Consider the following 27,615-nt stretch of genomic DNA (forward strand, 5'->3'; position numbering starts at 1 on the left):
GAGCAGAGATAGGAGAGGAGAAGAGAGGAGAGGAGAGGAGAGCAGAGAACAGGAGAGGAGAAGACAATAGAGGAGAGAAGAGAACAGGAGAGGAGAGGAGAGGACAGGAGAGGAGAGGACAAGAGAGGAGAGAAGAGAACAGGAGAGGAGAGAAGAGAACAGGAGAGGAGAGGACAAGAGAGGAGAGAAGAGAACAGGAGAGGAGAGGAGAGGAGAGGAAGGTGGAGTGTTTTGTGTCTTTTGTCTGCATTTCGGCGACCGTGTTTACATTTTTCTCTGATTGTTTCCTCTGTATTTTCACAGTCTTTCCTCCCTCCCATCTTCTCTCCTCCTCCTCCTCCTCCTCCTCCTCCTCCTCCTCTCTCTCTCAACTAGTCTCACGCTCCATATCGTCAAGGGAGAGAGGGGGATAAAAAAGATCCCCTCCCTCTCGTTTCCCATCTCTTTTCTGCTTTTTCTTTCCTCTCCCCGCCTCCGCATGCCAAAAACACATCACCCCTACATGACATATAATCCAGAGTCAAATCCATTACATATAAGAGCTATCTCCTTACAAACATGAACACATTGTCTCTCTCTCTAAATGTATTCATCCATTAATCCTGTTAAAGTGTTCTGTTAAACTTCCAGAGGATCATTTATCGACCGTGAATCACACACAAAGCCCGCTCAATTGTTAAAATATTGAAAAGGAGCCGCTGCTTGTGTCCAGCAGTGTTTCAGAGCTCTGGTGGTTTCAGAGGTTCAGGTCTCCTCACGGCGTTCGCCTGTTTTAGAGATCAGTCCTGCTGACTGCTTCGCTGTTTGCCCGGCGACACGGACAAATGCAGCAGAGCCGGAGCCAGTATGGGAGGGAGGGAGAGAAGTGAACAGACATACTGTACCAGGACTGCAGATGGTATTTAGGATTAGATATTAAACTCCACAGTTCCAAAACGAAAGACGTAACTTTAAAAAAAAACATGTAAACCAAGATGTACTGTAGCAGCCAAATGGAAAGACGTATAACTAGAATATTGTCGTCGTATTTTGAACCAGCCATTCATGAGCACACGTTTGAGCAGCGGGAGGCCAAAAGGAGAACATTAGAAATGTAGAGGTTGATTAAATACCATACAATTATATTACTATTACCTGGGGACGTATGAATTTTAAATACCAACCATTAAGGACGATTACAAGAAAGAGACTGAATTAAATTAATGACGCGATTCAAAGACAGAGCGGAGAAATATCTATACGAGTATGTGTGAAGCTGAAAATGTGAAACGTGGCATTTTCTAGGGAATGTTTCAAGGAGTACAAGTAGTTCTTTTTTTAGTTAAACTGCAAACAAATGAATCGGTGAACTACTGAACTCACACGTACTGTACATAAAGTCGAGTCACTTGCACAGCGGTGTAAGTCTCCCATCAGCCACTCTGCCGAGTGAAGCCGATGCAGAAGTTTCTTAAAGCTGCATTCTCTCTACTGACCAGCAGGGGGCGACTCCTCTGGTTGTATAGAAGTCTATGAGAAAATGACTCTACTTCTCTCTTGATTTATTACCTCAGTAAACATTGTAAACATGAGTTTATGGTCTCAATCTCTAGTTTCAAGTCTTCTTCAATACAGCATGATGTTCATTTAGTAAACTATGGTCCATTTAGAGTCAAACAGACCATAAAGCAGGGGATGCTTTAGGGCGGGGCTACTGTGATTGACAAGTCTCTTCCAGATTCGTATACGGCGTCTCTACGTCACTCCTCCACATTCCAAATAAGGTCACTTCCGCTCACTGGTTGCAAAAATGCCAAGATGGCGACAGCGAAATCACCGAACTTCAATTTGGCAGCCAACAAACCAACGGGTGACGTCACGACGACTACGTCCAGTTCTTATACAGTCTATGTTTTAAACGCAGATATTCCAGAAGTGTAAACATAACATTCAAACTGAAAAGGAGGGTCATATATTTTGTTTTTGATAGAGAAATGTGATGCAGATTTAAAAAAAAAAAAAAAAGTTGTTCAATGATGTGAAGCTGGATGAGAATGACACATGCAGCCCGTTACACAAACCAAATGAACAGGTCAAAGCTAACTGCTTGTGTTTCTATCTTCCACCAGATGGCCATATGCCCTGCATGGCAGCATATGGACATCTGGACACAAACCAAGTCATGAGCTGCACGCACACACACAAACACACACACACACACACACGTATATGAACATGCATGTTTAGGTACAATGTTTCCTAAAAGCAAAACACACACACACCTTTACACAACGTCACGATGAGTCTGACAATCTGTGTGAAAACGTGCAGTCGATAATGTGTGTGTGTGTGTGTGTGTGCACCTCTATGTGTGCATATCACTGCGAGCCCTCTGTGTGAACCTGTGTGTGGGTGGCCATGCGTATGAGTGTGTGGCCATGTGTGAGCGGTGATTGTTGGCAGCCTCCTCTTCGAGCTCACCTGATTCACTAGCAGGCTGCTCTCTAATGGCTGCACATTACCTTCACGGGTATTTATATAAAGCTCCCCTCTCTTTGTTTTTAATCGGACTTCTACACTGCTTTTAGTGCTGAAGATCACCACTGTGGAATATTACAAAGTAAATTAGTGGCAGCTACATGTTTGGTATTCCGCCAATGCTTTCATGTAAAAATGAGATTAGATTTTTAGTAAAAAAAGAGCAGGAGGTCCCGTGTGTCGCTCAAGCGGACATTTATTACGTATATATGGCAGCCCTCCTGGGTCAATGGAAATCAAAAACAAAAAAGTTTATTATTTTAGCTGTTTCTAAAATAACTGATCAGTTCATTTTCAGTTAAACCAACTGCAGCCTCCGAGGTCGAAGCAGGAAGGAAGTTGATCGATCGTACGTACTTCTCATCAGATATTAACAATAATATTAAAAAAATGAATATTTTGACTGGGGTTGATCATATTTAGTGTCTAATTTCAGTTAATTAATCAAAAAAAGACTTAAAACAGAAATCGTATGGATAATGAAGCTCAAACAGAGGGCAGTGCAAAATGCCAAGAGACTCCCTTTCTCAGCGGAGCCAGTGTGGGAATCCACCGTGTTTACTTTCACTTCTTGGACCAGTACTCGTCGGTACATAACGTTAGTAACAATGTGAGTACTTCATGGTGAACTCAGGAACTTCAGGCAGACCTGCAGCTGTGTGAGGTACAACATGTGGTCAAAAAGCTGCTGCAGAAAAGAAGAACATGTTTGCTAAATGGCCCGTTCAGTGGGTGTCAGGGCTTTCAGAATGTGTGCACATGAACTATTATGTGTAATGAATTCATATCTGGCAAATGTTACTTCTTGCATGTCATTTTAACCCCAAAAGGCGGCTGCTGGTTTCTGGTTCATCGTCTTTATTCCAGATGAAGAAGTGTCTGGAAGGCTTCTGTCTAACAACATGAGGGCTGACGTTCCGTTTAATATTATAATATATATATAGTATATAGTCCTAGTATAAAGTAGGACTTCTGCAACAGCAGCAACTTAACTGACTCATGCATTTACTTAAGAAGGCTGAATACTGAACAAACATAAACAAATTCATTGATTTTCAAGAAGCTGATGGTGTAAAAGAAACAAAACACACAAATCTAATTCCGAGCAGACTTTTGGCTGAAATCGATTAGCAAACATTAACTTTAGTTAAAGAAAGTGAATGCAAATTTACAACAAGCTATTAAACAAGTGCCAGGATCGGACGGTGCAGAATGGAGTTGATTCCGAGTACGACAATAAACAGCGAGCGGCTCCGCTCGGGCCCTGAGAAGCACGATGTCGCTCATTCTCACTTTGTTCTCTGTGCTGCAGCTGAGTCATGATTGGAAATATCCCACACTCAGTTTGACACGACTCTGTGCCAGACCAGGGAAACCACATGCAGAGAATGATCCTGTGTGTGTGTGTGTGTGTGTGCGCCTCCACCTTGACCTCTCCTTTAACATGAAGGAGATACAACTCCTCAGGCTTAATGAGCTCCCTTTAATCACCAGCACCATGAAAGGGTTATTCCAGCAGAAGAAAGACTCGGTGGGCCACGAAAAGATGACATTTGTCTCTCCTCCATAAAACCTTTTTGAGGATCGCTCAGCGGAGCAGTGGAGGATCCGAAGGGGGAGAGGGAGAGGGAGAGAGAGAGAGAGGGGGAGAGAGAGAGCGAGAGAGAGAGAGAACAAAATGTGGAAGGAAACTGTTAAAAAAGGAAGAAAGAACAGAGAAGAGGGGAGGAAGAAGTTTTAAGGCTCGCAGTACTTCCATTGCTAACAACACGGTAATGCTTCGTCTCACACACACACACACACACACACACAGGCCATAATTTGGCGCGCTCTACATCATATTCTGCTTATTACCTTGAGCTGTAAAATAATCCTCTTCCACTGCACTCATCCTGAGCACAGCCAACTATGCCCAAACATAAACAAACACACACACACTCACTCACGCACACACACACACACACAGACAGCCATTATCAGACATGCGACAGATCGGTGAATGTGTCTTTTCCCCTGTTTTTCTTTCACTTAAAGCCTAAATCTGCAGCACTTAACTTCCCCCCCGAGTCCGCTCCAGATCTCGTCTATTACCGAGCGCCGGGCGCCGGAGAGTCAGAGACACAAAATGGAGATCAGAAACGTCGAAGGGCAAACAAACTAAACATAAAAATCGAGAGAAAGAGTAATTGAATTTGTTTCCATATTTTCAGGTCGCGTTACCATAGGAACCACATTTCCATCGTCACACACACACACACACACACACACACACACACACACACACACACACACACTTTTCCTTCTTATCTCTCCTGCAGTCCGAGGTTTTGCTCCCCCAAATCCAGGGTGTGTGAGCTTCACAGGACAATGCTGATCACAGTCAGCGGGTAACGGAGGAGGAAGCCGGAGCGCACGGATTCGCCTGTAATTGTAATTTATTAGGTGCAATTAATGCGATTAAAGAAAGAGTGTGCTCCAGTTCCCCCCCCGGGCTCCACTACTCGCTGACTCTGATCCACAACGACGTGTCCTCTGGGAGCGCGTGGTCTACAGGCTGAAGCTGTAGCGCTGTGTGGTTGCTGTGCCTCCATTTATTTAAAAACTACTGTCGCTGTAAAGGAATACCGTATTAAAAAAAAAGTCTAAATACTTAAACATAACCTTTGTAAAAAAGGAAGCAGCGATGTTAACTGGATATTAGGGCCCTTCAACCAACTCTACCCAGGAAGAGCAGCTGCTGCTTCGCCTACAGCTAATGTGGATCCAAAGAAATGGAGTGAAACACGTGTTTGACCTCCGCTCTGCAGAACGATGTGTGTGAACGTGAGATGCTCGCCTTCAATCCGAGCTGAAGGCGTTTAAACCCATTGTGGTTCAGTATGCAACTTCAATAAAACACCATCAACAATGGACACACTGTACGCAGCGTTTGATGCCACAAATGGGCAATATTTGCAGAAAATGTGAAATTGAATTAAAGGTGCACATGACAATGACAAGCTATGACACTGTGACTGTCAACAGTACTTTGAGGAAGTGCAAGTATGTATAAACAAAAGCCCATATGTCACAAATTCAACAAACACAATAAAGTAAATTAGACTCCAAAATCAAGAGAATTAAAGGGAAGTTACAGCAAAAGAAAGAAATCAAGCCGAGCCAATGATATGACGCTATCTGTCTTTTCTCATCATTTATTGGCCTCGTCTCATATGCAAATCTAATCATCCTTTTAGCAAAAGAAATAGCAGCACTGCAAGTGAGAGCAGCGTTGCTCCAAGTGGGCAGTGGTGTGTGTGTGTGTGTCTACTGTCACTGTAAGAAGACCATGCAGACTCTTCCACTTGAAGGAGCTGACTAGTAGATCGTTAAGGTTTCATACTTTACAGTATTAAATATCATATTATATATGTTATAAATATCAATATTCTGTTAAAGCACCTCTTGAAAAACTGATTCAGACACCAATTAGCACTCTGGAAGTGTCCATATTGAATCTATTCATATATTCTCTGGACTTTGGAGACGGAAAAGAAAAATCAGTGGCTACGTGTTGGAGTACTCTGATTTATTTCATGTATTATTGATAGAAAAGCTGTGTGCCCTCCTCTCTAACATGTCACCTCGAACATTCAACCGACTTTAGCAGAGAAGGAGACGCAAAGGAGACTACAAGCCCGGCCAGAGGTCCTCAACCTTTGTACAGCAGGGCCACGGGAGAGCGGGCGGGTTCCGTCCCTGTGCTTTATTATTAGCAGAGACCTCTGGAGACACGAGGGACGGGAGCGTCATACGCACGTCCAAACTCTCCTCGAGCCACGAAAACAACCGTGAATGTAAACAAAGGAGGTAAAGAGTATCTTAATGCGGCGCACTTTACTTTTCACAATCACTCCACTTCAATGTGTCTTCAATGTCCCCCGCTGATTACAAATGAAGAGGCTTAGCCCAGAAGTTAGACAATGACGTCCCAGGTTCACTTAAGGTGGATCAGCTGATCCTCCTCTTTGATATTTATTTTAACTGTTTATCTGATTAATCGGTCACAATTCTCATTTTTAACATCCTTACTGGAGACTATGCTCTGTTTGTATCATGATAACAATGTTGGATGTTAGCATCCAGTTGTCTATTTCATTTGTTACAGTCAGAAAGTGAGGAACATCTACCATGTAACGATATTATTAGTTACCAATATCGGTACTCGGTATCGGCAAGTACCCAAAGTACTGCTTGGCCTGAAGAAAGTGGTATCGCACTTAATCCTAAAGTTCAATAAACCATCTGACAGAATCACCCTCATCGCTTTGATCGCATTTGTAGGAACTTCATTTTGAAAACAGCAATTGGGTCCAAAAGCCCCACGTTTAGGCTCCGCCCCCTCCCTCCCCTGAAACCTCTCCATGTCTGAGCTGTAGAGAGCGTTTACGCTGAGCACTGACTCGATGGTTTCCAGGGTCTGCGAAAATAAATGATTCCATATCTCACCATCGCTGATTGCTCACCGGCCCACAGTGATCAGTAAACAGTAGTAAACCTGTAACCATGGTTGCCACAGGAAGTACAGGGGTTAATATTAACTGGAGTAAATACACGACACAGGCAACATTTAGAGGAAGTGCTCATATGTTACTGAGCTGTTAGCTGTTTAAATGCAGAGTTTACATGAACGCAAGGATGAACAGAAAGGAGGAAGATACATTTCAGTATCAGTCAGAAATGTGTTCTTATTTGCTTATTACACATTAAGACATATTAACAGGAAACAGTGAAAAAGCTCAAATAGAGCATGCATGTGTGTGTGTGTGTGTGTGTTTTATGTTTAAGAGCAGGATTAGCAGTGTAAACACGATTTGTCTGCAGTATAAACTGATCATTGGCCAAACACACACACACACACACACACACACACACACACAAACAAACACACACACACACATCAACCATAATCAAATATTAGCCCAAACATAACTATTTTCCATGGAAACACACACACACACACACATCCTTGCTACAAAAACAGAGACTGATTGTTGAGGAAAACAAAGGTCAAAAACAGCAGTAGTGATATTTAAAGCCTAAATTGTTTGCACACATAAAAAGTGTAAAGATATAAACTGAAGAAGATTTGCTCCTCCCAACGTTTTCCCGTCCGTCTCTGGACCCTTTGCGCCTGCTTCCTTTCCTTACCCACTCCTCTCTTGTACTTCTTCTGTACTTTTAAACCGTTTGTCCATCTCTTCCCCCTTCGCTCCTTCCTTCCCTGCGTCCTTGCTCTCCAACATCAGAGCTAAACGAGGGAGGTAGTGTTTCCTCCCTCGGGACAGGAGTGCAGTGGAGCTTTAGTACAGTAAATAGAATGTGACAATACATTCATTACTTATGCCCACACACTTCCTGTCTCCTTCTCTCCCACACACACACACACACACACACACACACACACACTCTTCATGTTCAGCGGGCATTAGCATACACATCACACAATCTACATACAGTATATTCATAAATCCTTTTCTTAAATGTAACCTTTTGACCTAAAACGACTGTAATGGACCCGATACACACCTGACTCCAAATCACACCCAGTGAGTGTTTCCTTTGGCAGTCTTAAAAGTACTCTTTAATTCACTCCCGTGTTACGCAACCACCGCTGAAGTGCCACTGAGTGACGGAGCTGTTCGCATCACTAGATATATGCAAATGATTGCCTCTTTAGCAAAACAAACTAAAATGCTGTGAGGAATGTGAAGCAGGCTGCTCAGATGGTGTCGACTGCTCTGCCTCTGCTCTGGAGATGAAACACCAGACTGCGCCGCTGCACCAAAATCTGTCTATTAAAATACGCAGACGGTGAGAGAGTCGCTGCATGCAGATGTGTGTCCGTTACAGATGTGTCCGTGTGCACACGCGCACATGTCGGCCCGAGAGAGATTGACTAAGAGGCGGATAAATGTCATTGATTTCGTTTGCCGACTGCGTCTCAAGACGCGGTTTCCATAGAAACAGATAAGGCATGTACAGTTGCCTCTCTATCCGTGTGAATGAGCCATACCATAATACTCCGACTGGTGTGGGTGGACAGGCACCAAGTCCCTTCACAGTGTAGCACCGAGCTCTGTCTGCGTCTCGCTGCTGTCAGACGACAGGAACGGCTTCTTCCCAAAGAGGTTTTTTAGTTTTTTGTTTGTGGTTCAAACACTTTTGTACTGAAGCTGCAGATATCCGGCCTTCACCGTCTACTCTCAGTATGTTTGTGTTTGTATTTGTGGTGCAACGGATCATAAAACTCACGGATCGCAGATCATGGATCAGATCACGGATCAGCACTTAAGAGAAAAGGGAGCAAATATAACTTTTACAGATCCCAGATCACATTTATTTGCTAATTGCCATTATTGGTAATTACTCCGCGGTTCACAAGCGTGCTGAACCGTGAGGGGGGATCCGTACGGATCACGGATCGACAGGGGTCCGTTACACCACTATAGCTTTTAGGATTAGAAATAGAAATGTTTTCTCTGTCAAAGCGGTACTTTTCCATCGGGGGGAAATATATATGAAACAGCAATTTACAGCAATAAAACACAAAGTATACACAGAGTGATCCACTACTGCCCTTTACCGTTAGTTTTTACTTGTTATAGTTGGTTTTGTATTAAAAGTTTAAAAAAATAACACCAGTAATGTGGTTACAATAATGTACTGTACAAATTAAATACATATAAATACACTGTAGAAAGTATGCATCTTCTAGCTCTTTAAACACACAGAGTCCTCTCTATGGACACTGGTGGTGCAGAACAGATATATTGCCACCATGTTAACCAATAAATCAAGTCCTGGTCGTGTTCCCAACACACTCTCAGCCAGCAATGACTAGTTCGGAATCATAACAAAAAAAGTCAAACCGCAGTGATACTGTCAGTATTGTTGATTGGTAGCATCACGCTTGTCTACGAATGTATAATGTTCAAACTCACATGATGACAAGTTATCCATAAAACTATGTGACTTCTGTTTAACAGATCGTGTTTGCTTGAAGCTCGGCACCGTGAATCTAAATAAACCAGCTGCAAAATGCAATAAAGTAAACTTTTCTGCTCCGTATTTGGCCAAAGGAAACAAACTGTTGGATCCTTCCAGACGCCACACAGTTAGGCACAGATTCAAACCTTCCTGCTCTTCAATACAGCGCGATTAAATTTGTTTCAACACAGAGATTTATGCAGTGCAGAATATTTCAGCCCTCGGGGAAGCTAATTGACCATAAAAGCTCACTTGACTAAGGTTGTGTTGACCGGGGGACTTGAATTAATCTCTGACCCGTGCGCTGCGATGTACTCAGCAGGGAACGTGTGGGCGACAGGACTTTTCAAACACTGATTCACTCTCCTGTCATCCTGATGTTTACAGACGCACACACACACACTTTCTGTTTTTCTCATCATACTTTTGACGACTCTCCACTGAAGCCCGTCAGCCTTCAACCCTGACCCCAAAACTCCTGCTTGCCCTCCATCCTCCTCCTGCTTCTCTGTCCGCTCACAAACTGTACTCACTGCAGAGGTATGAATATGAGTAAACACACAGACAGAAACACATTAACATTTCCAGACATCCCACAATGCATTTCTCTCCTCTCATGCACATTTCTTTGTTATACATTTTCTGTAGTTTTGGCTATGTACTCTGACATATTGGATTGTAAATAATGCCCTCACTCAAACTGTATTCATTCATCCATCCACCTTATTATATATGTGCACAGCTGCATTGCCCTACAATTGAGGGACTGTGCATAAAAGAGGAATCCTGCCCTGTTCATCTAATATGGATGTGAACACTCTCTCCCTTATGGCTGAAAGTCAGCACTTTAACCTCACAGTCAAGGTTTCATTCCCCGTCCATTGTGCCGGAGCCGACACAACACAACACAAACCGCAACCTGAATCTCTACACTTCTGCCATCCTCTGACTCTCCTCTTCTGTTTTGTTTTGTTAAACCACTCTCCGCCTTTGTGTGGCTCTCTTTCTCTTTTATTCTGCCTTCCTCTCCATCCGCTAACTCTCCTCTGTCTCCCTTCTCACAGCCCTCCTTATCTGCCTCCTGCTGTCCAGGAGATGTCACATGCTTGAGAAAACCCAACAGAATTCTAGGTCCCTACTTGACAGCCTCCCGCTATAAGTGTGTATGTGAGCATACGTAAGTGGGCGTGTGTGTGTGAGTGTGTGTGTGTGTGTGTGTGCGTGTAGAGAGAGTGGAGCATGTCAATACACAGCCGACATGCTCCAACCACTAGCTGGTTAATGCTTTTATGCCATTTTTGTTCCTATGGGAGTAAATACACAAACAGAAACACACACACATGAACACACTGTGTTAAGTTGTAAACCATAGAAACAGAAGACAAGTAGAATGGACATCAAACTGTTTTCTGTGGCCATTTGACGAGTACAAAAGAAAATGCAGATTGTGGTCAGTTGTTATGGTGAGAATACACGTCAGTTGGGCCGTAAAGTTTGGTTTACTGGGAAGACAGCGGACACAGCTCCAGAGACGGACGGCTAGCTAGATAGCTAGCTTGTCCTGCTCCGGAGTGGCGCGGGGGTTGAGACGGAAGAACCGTTAGGCCGAGCGCTGCTGCTGCTGGCCACCCGCCGTTCGACGCATTTTCTGTCACCAATGTAGCATTAAAGCATGGTGGAGATAGCTAGCAAGCTAACTGTTGAATAGAGCGCACGGTCAACGTTTGTCTTTCTGTACGTTTAATTCAAGCGTCTGCAGTCGGACTCGCAGCACAGTCTTTTATACACAGTCAGTGTTTTATACACTGGAGACTGTTGAACACTGCGTAAGGCACATGAACTCTCTCTTTCTTTACTGAAAGCTTCTTCACATTTTTCGTCTGCGTGTTAGCTATCTAGCTAACTAGCCAGCTGTCAGCGAGTAAGCTAGCTTGCTCGCTAATACCGCCATACTTTAATGCTACACTGGCTCACAGAAAATGAGCCGAGCAAAGTTGTCACTAATCTGGCCATGTGTCATATGCCAACGCTGTGACAAGAGTGGATGAAGCGTTAAGCTGATTAATTTTACTCATTTACTCTGACGCTCTACGCTTTGTGACGTTACTGCAAAACTTCACCCCACGGAGTCCAGCACCAGCCTTAAGTCGGCTTAGTTTAAACAGAAGTTAGCCCGCTACAATTGTAATGCGGACATTTAGAGCACTGTTATTCTAGGTGTGTGTGTGTGTGTGAAGACATTAGTCCATTAGCAGGATCACACTTTTTACAAATAGAGCTTAAAAACCAACTTTGATCCAGTTGAATACAACAGGATTAGCCTAAAGCCTTTATACACACAGACACTTACTTTGTTCCTCACACTCTCTCACTCGTTCTCGCTGGCACACACTGCCGAAAAACTGAAACACTCATCATCCACATAATTAGTCTCTTTTATTTAACCTACGCTGAAGGAGTCAGATCAGCGAACAGTGAATTCTCTGGCTTTGTGTTAATGCTGGAGAAGCCATTTTCCCTGAAGTGCAGTCGTTCTTTGCCTGCGCCCTGATTGTAAGACGATTTTCCACGAGGTATTGTAAGTCCTACAATAAAATCATCACTTGTAAAACGTGGAAAAATCTCCAATAAAACATAAATCCTGTAGACGATTTTCTGAAATAAAGACGTCTGGAGATGCTTTTGATTAATTTTCGCTTTTCAGGAATATTTACTTTATTCGCAGCAGAACACATTACACGAGCCGCCAGAAACTCCTGCAGGTTAAAAAGTAAACACTATTAGGGCTGACTATCTCAAAAAGACTCACTGTAAACAGACTCACTAGCCTATAGCAACATTAAGGCTGTAAACAACCCACAATGCAACACTGTCTGTCACAAAGATTATCTGCTGTTGTGGACACATCATTTTCTAAAATGTAATCCAACCCCCACTTTTCAAGATTTAATTTGTGTTTAAAAAAAAAAAAAAAAATCATATTTTCATTGTTTATTTCACTTTATCAAGAATTTTTCAAAACAAAGTTTTGTCCTGATCATGGCCCTGACGCCAGTAATGGCAGGTTGCATGGATTAATGCCTAATTCTCGCCACCTTCTGTCATCCACAACAGCTTGCGTGTGTTAAAGTCCTCTCGCTCAGCTGACTTACTCCCTTCACAGCCACCCGAAGGCGGCAGGTATACGTGCTCCATCTGCGGTCTCCATTTTGAGTGGCGCGCGTTGTCAAAGTGGGATCAAGCATCCGCTGCGGTTACCCGACTAAACCGTGCTCCAGCGGCACCGGGCTGTTGCACTGCGTAGGAGCACTTGACTGTGACTTCGTTCAACAAATTAGTGCCACTCATGTGCACTCCAGACACTATTCAAACTTTGCTTTACCCATTTCATTTTAACACTGCTTTAATATTGATTGTTAGTGTGTTTTTTGAGACTTAGTGACCAAGTTTCCCTTACATGCATGAATGAATGTATACGTTGCTACTTTTTTATTATTAATACATAATCAAGCTGTTCTTCTCTGTCTGTGTTCTAAAGCATAATAATAGAACAGTTTGCACAGAATAAAAAGATGGAGAACAAGGGAGTCGTATCTCTCCCCGCGACCCCCCCCCCCCCCTCTCCATCTCTCCTCCAATTGAAGTTAAAGGTCAGACCCGTCTCTGCCTCGGAGATAAATCGGCTCCCATCACATCACTGTGGGTACATCTTTTTGCCAGAACACACACAAACACACACACACAAACACACACACACAAACACACACACACAAACACACTCTGACCGGAGTGGCATTCACTGTACAGTTGCATGAAAACAAGAAACATTGCACTGAACATGATTTAGGGAGTCATTCGCTATAACCCTCCTGACTCACAGGTATATACGTGCACACACACACACACACACACACACACACACACACACAGAGCTGGTTGTTTTAAAGCTGTAGAGTTTTAATGTCACATTGATCTTCTCTGTCACTGGCACTTATTGCTGAATAAAGCGGATTGCTTTTTTCGCTCCCTCTCTCTCTGTGTTGATAACTCTCTGCAGAATGAGTAAAGGACACGCCGCGTTTTATGGCGCCAGAGATTATCGCCAGTCCCATCATTTTAAAAGTTAGAGTGAGTGTTGCGGCTATATTGCCGGGGAACCATTTGACCGTAACACACTTGGCATTGAATGGGCCGGTAGTGTCAAAGCAATAAACGTCCCTCTCCTCCCCCATAAAGACTGACTACGCTAAAAAGGGTTAAGCAGACAGACGGTGGGAGACGATATATGTGCAGACAAACAGAGAGAGATGTGCGTATGGAGCGGCTTAATGTGGTTTAGATTGAATAATGGATGGCTCACTGAGCACTACAAGAACCAGACACTTCCACACTACATTAAAGTATTATGTGTGTGTGTGTGTGTGTGTGTGTGTGTGTGCACGACATGTTGGCCCATGGCATGTAGTGTATGTTCAGAAAAGAGACGAGGCACAGATTGATGCTCTCTACTGACGGCTCTTATTGAACCTTCAAAACCCATTAGTTCTCTACTCTCGCTCTCTCTTCGGTGTCTCTCCCTCGTCTTCCTCACCCAACCTCAACTCATTATCTTCCTCACCCAACCTCAACTCATTCGTAATGTAATTAACCTGACTTAACGCCCTCTGCTGTTTTTACCCCTCACCTTCTCCTATTTTACAAGGCCATTGGAAAGAAGCAATAGCTTGTTTGCAATCACGTGACTTATATGATGCGTGAAACTCAGATGGCGGGCAGGAAGTGAAGAACCTATTATACTGCGAGAATTGTCAATATAGGAAAGTGAATACATAAAAGGGTTGGTTGAACCCAGAAAATAGAAACACATATTGGATGTGATCCCGACAAAATGAAGAAGAGCGATTTTTCCCACAACTTGACCGACATTACAAATGACCTCGTCCTACAGACCTCGTCCTACACGGCTTGCCAGGTGAAGGCGTACAAGAGTCTAAAGGTTTAGAACTATTTCATGAGCGGTCGGGTCCACGACCTCGGAACCAAAATAGCGTTGAACGACTGCCGTCTAGTTTCTTTCCCGGGTAGCTACCATCGCTAAAGACAGACCTCCCGGTAGATAGCTCACTAGCTTTCTCCATAAAAACAACGACAAAAACACAGACCATGGTGGTGATATCGCCGTATAAATAGCCAGCCACATCTGCGATATCGTCACCCGTTGGTTGTTTGTTCTGCTGCTAGTGTTTTAGCAGTTTTAGCTATAGCTATCTCCCAGGAGCTAATTAGCTAGCTAGCTGGAAAGGATGGACCTTAAAGAGACAAAAAAGATTTCAGCTACCAATAGATGTCAGCTTGGATTTAATATGATTGCCCCTTGCAAAAGTCTGGAAAAAAAACAGGAAACTAAAACTGTTGAGTGAACATATCCAATGCTTTGGACTCCAGTTAAAGAAGTGCATTAGTTCTGATTAAGGCCTCTCCAAATGCATATATTGATGAGCTTTACTGTGAATATGAAATCATACAGTATATCATAGCCATTATATTAGAGGTGGAGGAAATTGACTGGACTGAATTTCTGTTAAAACGCCAATTATCTGCCGAGCTAATGTACCAGTAGGTGTGCAGAGACTAGCACAGAGAGCCAGATTTACAGCCTATACTGACAGTATTTCAGTTCAAACTGACAGATTTAAAGGCCAGCTGGTAGACTCTTAAATGAGTCTACAAATATTGGCTTATTCCAGGCTCTGCCTCACACTCACGTCGTCTCTGCTGCAGTATTTCCAACCTTTATATCTGTCCATTTCTGCTTATGCTCTCCGTCTTTATCTCCCTTGAATCAAATGTCATCAAATCCAACTCTGCCCACTTCCTCTCTCTTCTCATGCATGTGTGCGTGTGTGTGTGTGTGTGTGTGTGTGTGTGTGTGTGTGTGTGTGTGTGTGTGTGTGTGTGTGTGTGTGTGTGTGTGTGTGTGTGTGTGTGTGTGTGTGTGTGTGCGCGTCAGGAGTCACTTACAGAGGCCCTCCATTAATCCTAATGAGAGGAGCTGCAAGAGGCCTGTCATTCCATTAACCTCATCAGCATCCTTCCCTCAATTAAACACACACACGCACACGCACACACGCACACACAGGACTGGTGCTCACATACATGTTCTTGCATTTATAGACATATTGATCTACTGCCAGGCCATGTGTGATTGATGACATTGACCTTGTCATGAGGTCAAAAGACAGAGAGGCACTGTGTGCACACACACTCACACACACACACACATACATACACACCACAGTAAAAAAAGATGCAACCACCACAAAATCTAACGAGACATTTATGCTTCTGACTCCATTTAGTATTTCTCTGAAGCAGCTTAGAAGTTGGAACTCATCTTATCGTATGTGATCAAGTATTACACTGAGTGAAATATGCAAACTTAAATCTTATGGCTGCACCACTCTGGATAGAAGTATTGTACTATACTAAATGTCTCATGCACCATTTTATAAACATCGTCGGGCTCTCAACTAGAATCTAAAATAACCTTCTGTGGGTTTGAACACTCTTTGGCGGCACGACACGAGTCTGCAATGGCTGATCCACCTGCGGATCGCTGGGGGTTAAGACGTTCGCACTCTTCAAAAATAGCAAAAAACAAAAAGTTTCTTCCTTGACTCGCAGCTTTGATGACAGTTGATGACTCAACATACAGAAATCCGCCGCAAAAGAGGCCGATAAGAGCTGACAGTAGCCTCGAGAGAGACCAGGATGCAATGCAGCCACATGACGTGTCATGTTTGGGGTGACACGCATGACTCACTCGTCCTCCACCTTTTTGTATGACCCACAGGTGAATGCAACACCGAATCCTTCCCCTAAACCCCGAACTGGATGAATTCAGAAACAGCCAGAGTCCTCAACTAGCAAACATTTGAAACTCAAAGCTCTCACAAGAGGAGACGTAAAAAGGATGCAGTCGCAAATTTCTCAACCTGCATCTGCTGCTGCAGAAGTTACACATTTTGCCTTAAACATATCTAAACATAAAAAAGGGACGCAGGGATCAAATCAAGGACCTAATTCAGACTTTTACTGCACGCTGTCTCCCGTGTGACCCACTCCAATGCCGGAATTGTTTTTTATATTCTAATTCTTTATCCAGAGGAATTTCTCCCAGCTATTAGCCATCTATCTGGAGTCTTTCACTGTTTCTCATGTCCTCGTCCACTTCCACTCCCAGCCTGGCCCCGCCCTCTCCGTCCCCTCGCTTCCTTCTCTATCCGTACACTGATTTCCCATTCGGTTTTCTGTGCCTGTGTTGCATTAGCTGCTGGCATTGTTACGGTCCTGCATGCCTGGGCACTTCTGTATGCACATAACTGCATAAGAAATGTGTGTGTGTGTGTGTGTGTGTGTGTGTGTGTGTGTGTGTGTGTGTGTGTGTGTGTGCCCCCTAAGGCAAAGCTCCAGATGGTTTTAAAACAATGAACAATCTCTCTGACCCTCTCATTATTCTCTCCAATTCAATTAGCAGCTGATCAAACCAAGCGGAAGAAGCTGCTCACTTCTGGAGGCTTTGTAAATCACCTAAGCGGCAAAACACACAAACACACACACACACACACAAACACACAAACACACACACACACACACGGGACACAAATAACAAACCATAGCCGCTGTAATACAACCACGGAAAACAAAAACACACACACAGAGAATGTGTGTTCACACACCTGAAGTAAAAAAAAGTATGAGTTTCAATAATTGTGTGTGTGTCACAGCTGACACACACACACACACACACACGTATGTAAAATCGAGCATCTCTCATCGTTGTATGCAGCTAAAGCCCCAGAGCTAAACTCAACTCTCAGCCCTCTTCCTCTTCTTGTTTCATCTCTTTTTTTAGTTGTCTTCTCACATCTCCTGCCGGTCTTCTGTCTCTCCTCGTCTTCCTCCGTGAATGCACTGTTTACCTTGAAGTCCTGTACTGTTTGAGGATCCTTCCTCTTCTCACTTTTCCTTTCTTGTTCTGTCAACACTTCTCCGTCTAGCCTCTACTGTGCATCATCCTCTGCTGCAGCTACTCTTTATGAGCCGTGTTAACATGGAGCTTCTTCTCAAAGAATGAGTAGAATAAGAAGAATGCGTCGTGCATCAACTCGATTAAAATAATGTAACTCTCGTTCCTGTTACTTTCTATGTTCAACACGTCTTTCTCCTCATGGTAGATCTCCAATGTTAAGTCAAGGACGTTTCCTTGGGAGCGCACGTGACTCGCTTCTAAAAGACTTCTCAGTAAAGAATTGTTGAAGGTACTCTCATTAAAACATCAAAGATGGCTTCATTTGATGTCTCTCTGGCTTCATTATGGTCGATGACAGAACAAGACAGAGCAGCTGTGCGAGGCTGTACCTGAGCAAGAAGCTAATGTTAGCATGGCAGCATGCTCACAGTGACAAAGCTTTAACAAGCTGATATTAAGCAGGTGAGCATGCTAAACTCTGTATTAAAGTATTGAAGAAATGTGATGTGATGTGTGTGTACCAAACAGGCGGCAACCTCCGGTTCTGCCGAGTGAAGCCGATGCAGAACTGTCTCGAAACCTGCATTCTCTCTGCTGACCACCAGGGGGCGACTCCTTCGTTTGTATAGAAGTCTATGAGAAAATGACTCTACTTCTCTCTTGATTTATTACCTCAGTAAACATCGTAAACATGAGTTTATGGTCTCAATCTCTAGTTTCAAGTCTTCTTCAGAGCCAAGTACAGCGTCTCTACGTCACTCCTCCACATTCCAAATGTGGTAACTTCTGTTCATTGGCTGCAAAAAAACAACAACATGGCAATGGCTGTAATCCAAGATGGCCGAACTCAAGGCTTCAAAACAGCAGTCCAGTAACCCAATGGGTGCATGTCATGATGACTTCGTCCACTTCTTATGTGCAGTCCATGAAACCACATTCACTCTTTTGACTAAAAAACAACAAGTTTTACAACAACCTCAGGGGTTCATCACGACAAACAGTACAAAATCTCACAACAATCCATCAATAGTCAATCTGGACCAAAGTGGTGGGACCAACATTACCACAGAGGCACATGCTGTGTCATGCAAGCTTTGCATTAAAAGTATTCAGGCTGAGGACAGAAATACTGAACATAAACACTCTGCGCTTTAAACAGGCATCAACAGTCACACAAGTGATTTTAGTTTCTTGACATGTTGAGAATGAAGCACAATGTTTAATGTGCAAAAGAAGCACTTTGTGTGAAAATGCTATTTTCTGTCCCTGCATGCATTCATCTCAGTCCACCCATCCCTTCTTCCAGTCCAAGCCCTGCATGACAGCGTCCTCTTCAGATAAGTGTGCACTTCAAATAAGTACAGACACGAAGCTCGGTGGGCTAGGATGAGTGTAAAATTAGCAGCTATCCACGCTGGGCCGTTAATGCCACATCCCTCCTCCCACGGCTAACATAGTTTTATCCATCTCAATGGGTTAGTATCAAACGCTTGAACAAAGGCAGACACATTTTGAGGTGCAGGTCATTTTCTATACTCGCGCAAAATCCCAGCATGCTGAAGTTACATCACCGCTCACTGTACATGGCTTTGTTTTAAAAGTTAAATTCAAATCGTGCGACTCGCTTTTCTCTGTGATGTCTGCATGGCCAGATTTTTCTCCCGCTCTCAAGCGGCTTCATGCTTTCTAGTTACTTCACTTCCCTCTCTCTCTTTCTCTGCTGTAACACAGGAAGTAGGGTTCCCTCTAAACAACAACACCCTTAAAATGTGTTAGCGCACACACATTCACATTATCTACTTCACCTGATAGCAATCATTCCCAAAAATACTTAGATGCTTGGAGGCATACTCACACTCTCACACACACACACACACACACACACACACAGCATAGCTCACCATGTCAGTTACCAAATTAGGAAATAATATGCAAGGTCGCACAACCATCATGTTCTGCTGGAAACACACACACACACACACACACACACACACACACACACACAGGTGGTTGGTGCTTCCAGAACACCGCGCACATTTCGTTTATCTGATCTGCTTTATTAATCAACTGCAGTCTGCATAACTGTTCATTATTTCTTCCCAGATTTAATTTAGGAAGAGAGAACGAAATAATTTATAGAACATTTCTACTCGCATTAGACGCCGCCCCAAGTTTCAGTGTGGTGTCTACAGCAGGTGTTCAGCGTTAGCGCAGACTAAGTTAGCATGGTTCGATAGCATTTCATCAAATCCCTGATCCAATCCAATCGGGTTCAGCTTCCTTACGGAAATTGACGTGACGCGATCATTTCTCTAGAGACGAGTTGTGTTCTGTTGTTGGACTACAAAGAAAATACTCAGTTAACTCGCAGCTGTGCTGCACAAACAACCTTTGGCTGAGCTTGTAGAGAGCGTGCCAAAAGCTGTCGTTTTTAGCGTTAATAGGCTACAGCGGATCTTGATCGGATCTGCCGCGTTTTGTCGTTGTAACCGGTAAAAGGGACAATCGGTGGATTGAAAGATGAAAAACCAGACAGGAAGCAGACAGAAGAGGGTTGATGAGAGATGTGTGACAAATCTATTCTCCCACCAAGGAGCCCGGATTCAAATTGGAACCAGCAATAATTACCCAACATGCATCAGCACTACATTCATATTATGGTTGCTGTTTCTGTATTTGTTCATGTTGCCGCGGTTCTTCCTTCTGGACTCGACCACGGTGTAGAACGCTATTCCACAAGCACCTTTCAGAAATAATTACAGAGACCATTTCGCCGCCATGCCTGAACGGGACATTCGACGTGGTCGTGATAAGATGTTCTAAACAGCGGCTCCTTGTTTGCACGATCGGTGCCCCAGCAAACGATCAGGTGGTCACGCAACGAGGAACCGTGCACTAATCAAACCAACTGGACTTTGGCGTCCGGGTCCCTGATGTGAAAGGAGCCCTCAGGAATAATCCGTACCGATGTTGACTTTGAGGTAGATTTTGTTGGGTTTGCATTTTGTTTACTTTCCAATTAAAGATCAAATTTTTCTTCTCTGCATCAACAGCTGATGTAGTGAAGGATAACGGGCCGATATGGACTTCGGTTTCGCTGTCATTTGCCGGGCTGACAGATGACGCTCCTATCACACACACACACACACACACACACACACTGGGCTGCTCTCTGATCTGTTCGTTAGCACAGCATCTCGTTAAGTCTCTGGCGCTCAGCTCGCCAAAAGGAGGGGCCCGTCCAGCGTCCATCGCCATGCCGACACAAGGCCGCAGACCAGAACAAACCAGATCAGAGGCGGGTGCGTGGGAGGTCTGTCACACACGCTTGTGTTAGCAGTCCTCTGCCTGCACTGGGCTTAGGCTTACACACACACACACACACACACACACACACTGACATCTACAGACACACGGTGACACACATGGCGACACAAATGCCAGCTACCGCACCGGCTCGTGACAACCGTCCTCCTGCTGCATTATGCATGAACACCCTCAGACGTACACCACACAGACCAGCAACCCCCCCCACACACACACACACACACACACACACACACACACACACACACATACACACTGTTACAACATAGCAGAACGACTGATGCTTCTTAATTGCATCTTTATTTGGCATTTTTGAGGCGAACTCGCTCTCCTTGCCGGGTTAATTGCAGGTTAAACCGTCTGAACGATGTTGTACCAGAACGTTGGGCATTTCAGTCTGTCCACTGCGCCTCTTAAATGGCTGGTATAGGAAAACAGATGATGCCGTCGCCCAATTAGATGTCTGCAAGCCGGAGACATTTACCTCTGGAGGTAGTGTTTCTACGCTCTGCCTCACTCTGTCAGAGAGAACGCAACAGAACCTCATGGCTCGTGCTTTGCAACTGCACCCGTTCCACGTCAGAGTGATTCCGTCTCCAGCTCTGAATCCAGTCACAGCAGAGTTCCTCTCACTGTTCCCTGCACACCGGAGAGAGGACTTCACAGTCGGATCCTGATATTCAACCACGTGGGTGATTGATTTTAAACCTCACTGAAGTGATACAGTGATACAGTAACTGTATTGATCCCCAGCAGGGAATTAGGTCATTACAGCGGTAGAAAGAGAGCCGTATGTTTGAACAAAGAGGGAGAAAAGGTACGAAAATGAATCAAAGAGCAAGTCAGGTTCTTTGTGTGTGACAGCTTCATTTCCCGTTTGGCTTCCAGCTGGGTTTTTAGAGCTGATGCTGTTCCACAGTTTTTTCTATATGTCAGGGACCTCTGACCTGAACATTTATCACAGAACAGAGCGGTAGCGGTGAATGCAGAAGTGATTACACTGCTACATTCATAATCTATACATGCGCAGAGTGCAGATGCAGACAAACTCTCCTCCACGCAGGTATTTTTAGATCGTTATTAAACTACATCGAAGCAGATTTTTGCGCATTATGCTTCCAGCCAAGAATCTCTCAAGTCTACCTTTTGATATTTCTGCGTAGGATTTGATTTAGAAATCATGTTTCCCCTTTTATTACATTTTTGTTTCGCTGCACAATTAAAGCGTCGCCAAGTGAGACAATTATATTCATAGGTGTTCTGCAGTGGAACTGTGTAAACACGGATCGGTATGTAAATCCACACAGAGAGATGAAGAAGACGAGCACAATCACAACAGGTTCCTCTCAGCAGGAATAGAATAGAAGAGATTTTTGTTGTTTTATTAGAGGATGATTGCTTTTTTGAAAAGGTAGATGTCTTAGTTTAACCACGTTTGTGTTCACCACCACGATGACTCATTGAAACACACATTATGTTTGGGAAGAGCTTCGATACGTTTGCATTAAACTGTTCCCTTGTTGTTAGAACTGCAGCGTTATGAGCTGTCGGCTAAATCTTGGCTCTATATTCAGAGTAACAGCGGTTTGTTCTGTGACGTATGGCTCGTTCCTCTCTAGACAAGTTTATAACTGCACCATTATAGAGCCACTTGAGCTTAAATCAGGCTGTTAAACACACACCAGACCTCCTGTACTTCAGCTGGGTCAGCTGCTTCATCATGCCCTTTCATCTCACACAGAGGTGTGTGTGTGTGCGCGCGTGTGTGTGTGTTAATGCGTGTGGAAAATGCAGTGTGTGTGGTGCAGCCTCCATGTGTGTTTTGAACTGTGATAATAGAGGCCTATTAGAAAGCAGAGAGGGGACCGGTGAGAGCAGCGTTCCTTCATTACTGCCTAATGGACATTAGACAGCAGTCACACACACACACACACACACACACACACACACACACACACACACACACACACACACACACACACACACACACACACAGCAGCAAATAAGAAATGTTTTTCAATAAGGCTGCCTCTCCTCCAAGACAGGATTAATGATTATCTGAGCTGTCTGAGGAAGATGAATCTGTCTGCGTTGACGCGCTGCCTGTGAGTGCGTGTACCCTTTATGAGTTCAGACAAACATTGCAAAGTTCGATCCAGAGAACAGTAGATCCTCTACAGGGAGGACGGTTCATTTGGTTGAACCGTAAAGACGAGTTCCTGGTTTACAGCAGATCCCACTTTCACACTACTGCTTTTTGAATGAACTGCTCCTCGGCCCCGCCCCCTTTCCCCTCAGCGCTTCGCTGAAAGCGTCACAGCACAGATTAGCTCCAGAGCAGATGTGTGCATTTAAAAACGTCCACATGCAACCCCGACTGACGGCGACCTGCATTCAAACATGATGTAAACGATGTCCGAGACCACTTCCTGTTTTACTATTTTGTGCACTGTACTTATCGTACTGAACTCAGAGTGTCCCGATGCTGAGTGTGTAATGAATCCACTTGTAGCCCATTATATTATATTACATTATATTATTATCCTTACCGCTGTGGCTGGGGTTCAAATTCAACCCACAACCCTCTCGCCCCCTTTCCTCACTATCACAATCCGAAAAAAGGGAAAAATACCCCAAAAAATAAATAAAGCCCACGGCGTGAACTTTCTTCTCAAAGTCCCACCATTTATAATTCGCAATTAACAATTTCACAGATGAGGAAATGACCTTTTATTGGCTCTGCGCCTGTCGGTGCCGACACAGAATGACGATGATTAGCGAGTGTCCAAAAACATCAATTTGCTGCTCACTGTGGAGCGTCTAGTGAGTGTGTGAACGAGGGTGTGATTTCAGACACTAAAATATGTTTACTGAGGTAATAAATCAAGAGAGAAGTAGAGTCATTTTCTCATAGACTTCTATACAATCAGAGGAGTCGCCCCCTGGTGGACACTAGAGAGAATGTACGTCTACTATGAACAATGACATTTTTTTAAAAGAACCACATTGGACTTGCTTTCCTCATTTTGACAGTATTCTTAATGTTCAGTCAGTGTGTGAGCTAACTAAAGCTGAGAATGTGGTATTATAAACACATTTTAATATCACACCGTCATAACCTCCCTCCTTGTGTCACAGTTCGTTCTGCAGCTACGATGCTACCGGGTGTCCCTGCGCTAACGTTTAGCATAACAACGTTTCCTGAGGCATTTGCTCGTTCGTGCACCTTGCGCGGCTCAAGCCGTGACTTGCATAACTCTCAGCGATATCAAACGGGTAAAGACCAAAGTAAAAGAAACACAACCTGCCAACTTGACATGTCTTTGCTCAGATGCTCAGAGTTCAATCAAGCGGCAACAAAATCAAGCAGATGCGAGGTCGTCTCTGACCCCGCGCGTCTCTTTGCGAGTTCACCGTCAGTTCAATTCGGATGTGAAGTCAACCCACCAAAAAAATATGTGAGCAGCAACTCAGTGTTGAGCGTGACCGCTAGGTGAACTCCGCCCTCTCACCTGCTCCGTGTTTCATGTGGTCGGGCGGGTGCTGCATCACTCCGGCAGCATCTCCACCAGACGGCGTCACAAAGTGAATTCAGACTGAAAGGAGCCGCTCAGAGCCACCGAATGAACATCACGATCGCCTTCTTAGGCAAGGCAAGAGCTGCTGGATGCTTTAAAATGTTACCTTTATTGTATGACAGTAAAACACAAACACAAACACACACACACACACACACACACAGCCTTAATTTACTCCGTATCCCCCCTCATTAACCAAAGCCACCCTTTCTATAAAATACTCGTAAATAATATAGTCATTGACTCAGCACTCGACCATGGACACACACACACACACACACACACATTGTAGATCACCCCCCCCCCCCTCCCAAATGCTCCAATGTGCAGCAGTGCCATTCTGTTGCCTAGTAACCAGGTAGAGTTTCTAGTAAGAGCCTCTTCGCTGAGAGAATCCCACAGCCCTAGACTTCTCCCTCTTCCTCTCTCGCCCACTCTCGTCCTCTCTCTCACACACACACACACACACACACACACACACAAAATTGCAACATACATTTGCGCTGTTTGAAGCCGCTTTCATTAAACTTTGCACGTGCACTTTAATACACTTTTCTTCACCATCAACCTTCAATCACCGCTCTCCTGGAGAACTAGGTTGCTGTGACTCCTATTAATCACACTACACACCTATGCACACACTCTCTCTCTCTCTCTCTCTCTCTCTCTCTCTCTCTCTCTCTCTCTCTCTCGCTCTCTCTCTCGCTCTCTCTCTCTCTCTCTCTCTCTCTCTCTCTCTCTCTCTCTCTCTCTCTCTCTCTCTCTCTCTCTCTCTCTCTCTCTCTCACACACACACACACACACACACACACACACCTAATCCAGTGCATAAAGGCCCATTTTGCAGACAAAGCAGAGACACGAGCTGCAGAGCCGAGAGAGAGGAAGAGAACCAGAGAGGAGAGGCTGCAGTTTTCAGGTCTCTACGGAGATGCAGTCGAGTATCACGCTATATCCATGATACACTGCCGCTGTAAAAGCATCTCTCGTACTTACACACACACACACACACACACACACACACACGCTCAAAGGTGGGCACCCAACAGGCGTAGAGCCACACCCACAAGAAGCAGCCTTAAATCAATCAAGCTCACTTTCACTCTATTTAATGTAGAGTACTTCACACATGAACATGTGCATGGGAGGAGCATACAAATATTAATCTTTGCAAAGCCAAACAAATCCTTCCACTCAGTACGTTTCTTCATGAGTGCAGAACTCTTGATGTTCCCATTGTTTGATATTGCCATTGTTTGATATTCCCATTGTTTGATATTTCTTCGCTCTGCAGCAGAGACGTAAACCGGAAGAAAAATGGCCGATCTTTGTTCATATTAAAGGAGGCCTGAAACAAAGTTACACATACAGTACACGCTAAAACATTGCAGTGATACAATCTCCATCTCTCTCTCACACACACACACACACACACACACACACACACACACACACACACACACACACACACACACACACACACACATACACACACACACACACACACACACACACACACACACTGCTGTGCTGCTCGCATTGCCATGACAACCTAGTGCTAGATGCTGATGGGTTTCCCAGATCTTTTATTTATTCATCCATCTCTGCATTACTCTTTCATAATAAGACGCTCTCACACACACACACACACACACACACACACACACACACACACACACACACACACACGAGTGCACACATGCATGCACTCCCACCCGCTTCCTAATATACATAAGACCTCGTTTACAAGCTGGTTTGATCATCACAGTTGCAAAACATATGTGTACGTGTCTGTCTGCAGAAAATAATGTGTGTCTGTCATAATGCAGATGGGGTGAGCAATTATTTCCGTTGCCACCGAAACATTGAAACGAAACGCTGTGTCCACACAAAGTAGGCCATTACAAATGCTCTCTCTCTGTCTCTCTCTCCCCCCCCCTCTCTCTCTCTCTCCCTCTCTCTCCCTCTCTCTCTCTCTCTCTCTCTCTCTCTCTCTGACGTTCTGTCAGTCCAACCATCTTTCAGACAGTAATGTGATCAGCAGCAAGACGAGGGCTGCTGGGTAATTCATGTGGAGCTTGACTGTGGGGAAACGGCTCAGAACAGCGGGAAGACGCAGACACACATACAGTACAAACACACGCACACACACACACACACACACACAGTACAAACACACACACATCAACAACAACACAAAAAGAAAAGCTCATTAGGAACAGCAGTACAGCCAGAGCAACAAGGCAATATGACCTAAAAGCATAACTGAATGCTAAGCACCCCGCTGAAGACGGGACGAAGAGAAGAAGGAGTTCCACCGCGAGGGTCCAGTGACGATACCCAACCCCCGCACGCCGCAGGGTCCCTGGGGAGCCCTGCACTGACCCCCCCCCCCCCCCCCTCCCAGCTCCTCCTCCAGAAAAATAAATACATTATCGCCTCTTCGGGTTATTTCTCACGTCTCGAGGATTCCTATCGGGTGTGTGGGAGTGCGTGTGTGTCAGCGTGCTGGAGATGCTCTGTGAGGTCCGGCGGTCCCTCTGAATCTGTGGCAGCTCAGTCTTTCAATTACACCTGCTGACTCTCTTGTCTTTCCACCTCCTATTTTATAACCGTAAGCCAGAATAAATCCCCTTTTATTGAGCTCTATTCCCCTGTAGACCAACCCCTTGACCGCCAGAACATCACGCACAAACACACACACACACACACACACACACACACTCACACTCACTCACTCACTCACGCCTATAAATCAATACAGCCTGGGATTCAATCTGTGTTAAACGCTGAGACACTGAGAGGGACGATGAGAGAGAAAGAAACACCAAACAGTTTATTTCACCAAGTGGTCTCATTATCAAAAAAGAACCCTTGAGCATCAGTGTGTGTGTGTGTGTGTGTGTGTGTGTGTGTGTGTGTGTGTGTGTGTGTGCATGCAAATGCATATTTCACACTGCAGTACACTGAAAAAAAAAAACATGCTTTACTGATCCCTGCCTCCAATAGAGCAGCAAAGAAGAAAGCATCCGATAAAGACAAAGGAAAGAGTGGAGAAGGAAAGAGCAGCTAAGAAAGAGCACTCATTATTCAGCAGGGGGGGGGGGGGGGGGGGGGGGGGGGGTGAGGGAG

General features: G+C 44.5%; 1 protein-coding gene across 1 annotated transcript in view; it reads right to left on the reverse strand.

The window, feature by feature from the left end:
- Nucleotides 1–27,615, reverse strand: part of LOC306709981 (voltage-dependent T-type calcium channel subunit alpha-1H-like) — a gene marked incomplete at both ends in the record, with an annotated part of 95,097 nt that overhangs the window by 58,901 nt on the left and 8,581 nt on the right.

Source organism: Pholis gunnellus (assembly GCF_910591455.1).
Source record: "Pholis gunnellus genome assembly, chromosome: 17".
Lineage (NCBI taxonomy): Eukaryota > Metazoa > Chordata > Actinopteri > Perciformes > Pholidae > Pholis > Pholis gunnellus.